Here is a 2,363-nt window from a genome sequence, read left to right as displayed (position 1 = left end):
TATAAATTACGATTAAACCGGATGAAATATGTCACAGGGAATAACATTTTTATGACCGCCCAGCAGTAACTCTTATTCAGCTGAATAGACGTCAGTGATTGGTTGAAATTACAGAAATACGACAACTTTAACATGGAATAACTTACGAATTCCTTTTTTTTTGTTAAGAAGACTAAGAGTAAAAGATGTTTTATATGACACATTCTACCAGTGTCCCAAGTTTCAAAGTGTTTCGTTAGTGTTTCGTTAAGAAAATACTGGTGCCCCCGTTTTAAAATAGATCCTGTAAAACTGCTGTAACAGAAAAACCATTGTTCTACCGTGGGAAAAGTTCTGTTGCAGCGTTAATTTAAATTTGGCTATGGTGGATCGAATCCACTTCATGCATGCAAAATCCACTACATCACTCTCCTCGCCAGTGAGGTTCCGAGAAGGGAAGCGATCGAACAAAGGAGATGAAGAAATGCATGGTAAATGCCCGGGAATGTTTTTGCAAAGTGAAATGCGTCTGGTGCTGTTGTCGTGGTTAATTGCTGAGTTAGCAAGGACGACAGTGTAGTGATGCGCGAGACAGATAATTTTCTCTGTTAATTACGTGACCAAACAGGGGAAAATTATGTCTAAACATGACCGCAAAGCATGTGAACATCCGACGTGCTTTGAGTCGGGATTGGAATTGAGCTAATGATGACGTGTTGCAAAACAAGGCGGTAGATGCATAATAAAGGTGCATGTGCATGTGTGCAATAGAGCTTGCAAGGCTGAGGCTAATGCTAGTGCATTGCTTACAAATACATTGTACAGTATTGAATATGCCAGTGATTAATGCTGTAAGGCTGAGGCTGCCAGCCGGTGCATGAGGTATTATATGCCTCGGTCGTGCATGAACAAAAGTGTGACATGCTGGCGCATTGCAAGGGACAAACAACTTTCTCTATGTATGCGTGACCGGCCAAGGGTCTTACAGAGATGAGTTGTGTCTACAAAGGCGCATTGAGCATGGAAAACAAGCGAGGAAGGCATGTGTGGTGCATGAATGTGACAGAGATAGCATTTGTGTGTGTATGAACCATGTGTGCAGATGCGTGCACAAGGCCAGGCGCTGAGGAAAGGTGCATGCGTGTGTGTATGCAACAATACAAACATTTTCAAAGTGAACGAAAGAAAGTACATGCAAAATATAAATAATAATATAGAACATTAAAAAAAAATGTACATGAATTTAGCTGCTTTAGTGAAACGAGTCGTCGCAGAATTTGTGCATCGCTGAATGTGTGCATCGCGGAATGTATGCATCGCGGAATGTGTGCTTCGCGGAATGCGTGCATCGCGGAATGAGGGCATCGCGGAATGTGTAACTCGTCACAAACTTAGCTGAAAATAGTGTTCTTTGTGAGAAGTCTACTGCTGAAAGTGAAAAGATGTGCATGCGCACACACACACACACACACACATTCACACAGTTACTGTTCTGTTATGGTAGGATCAACAAAAACGGTACTCCATCCAATGAGAGATTAATATCATTTAACGTATACAATATTGATATAAGAGCTACTAAAAGGTCCTTGCCATGGAGTCACCACAATTAAGCAGCTGTATATAACGGGCCTGTGTGGAGACATAAGGCACGTTATAATTATCTGCCTAATTATAGTACATCCAGTACCAAGAAATTATTAGCACTTAGTTTTAGTACTTTATACATTAAATTATGTTTGTGTACACACTCGCACATACACACGCCACACACACACATATATATAGGCTCGCAAACTCAGAGAAAACTGAGAAGGCAAAATATAGAAAATGCAGGAGGTAAAAAAAGGAAAACAGAAAATCAGAAACTAAAATGTAAAAGAAATAATGGGTAAAAACAGCGTTCGTGCGTTTGTACTGGTTTTAGTACTAACGTCGACGGCATGGTTCGGTAACACGACAACGCTTGCCTCAGCGTCGCTAATTTGACCAAAACTGTTCTTCAAGATTTCGGTTGGGAAGTTCTACCGTACCCACCGTATTTTCCTGATATAAAGCTTTTAGATTAATATCGTTTTTTCGGTGTCTCTCCATCATTCAGTGAGGTGTTTCGTTCAACAACGACGTGAAACTGAAAACATAACTCGATTAATTCTTCGAACCAAGATACGCTGCTTTCTATCGTTAAGGCGTTGGCAAGTAAGTGGAACGTTGACCAAAAGTCGGGAATAATGAAGGAGAATATTTTATTGAGCGATTTGTTAAAATTGCTGCTGAAATATAAAGATTAAATAAATGGAGGGAACAAAAATGAACGAATATATCTGACACACATACGCATGTATGCATCTGACATATATGTGTGTGTATATATATATATATAT

The 2,363-nt window shown here is 39.8% G+C and overlaps 1 protein-coding gene across 1 annotated transcript in view; it reads right to left on the bottom strand.

Annotated features, from left to right (window-relative positions):
* LOC106882912 (collagen alpha-4(VI) chain) overlaps nucleotides 1–2,363 on the bottom strand; it is a 13,853-nt gene that overhangs the window by 10,670 nt on the left and 820 nt on the right. The window lies entirely within an intron of this gene.

The sequence above is a fragment of the Octopus bimaculoides genome, chromosome 6 (assembly GCF_001194135.2).
Source record: "Octopus bimaculoides isolate UCB-OBI-ISO-001 chromosome 6, ASM119413v2, whole genome shotgun sequence".
In the NCBI taxonomy this organism is placed as follows: Eukaryota; Metazoa; Mollusca; class Cephalopoda; order Octopoda; family Octopodidae; genus Octopus; species Octopus bimaculoides.
The sequence above is the reverse complement of the archived record's forward strand: the minus strand, read 5'-3'. Positions and strand labels throughout refer to the sequence as shown.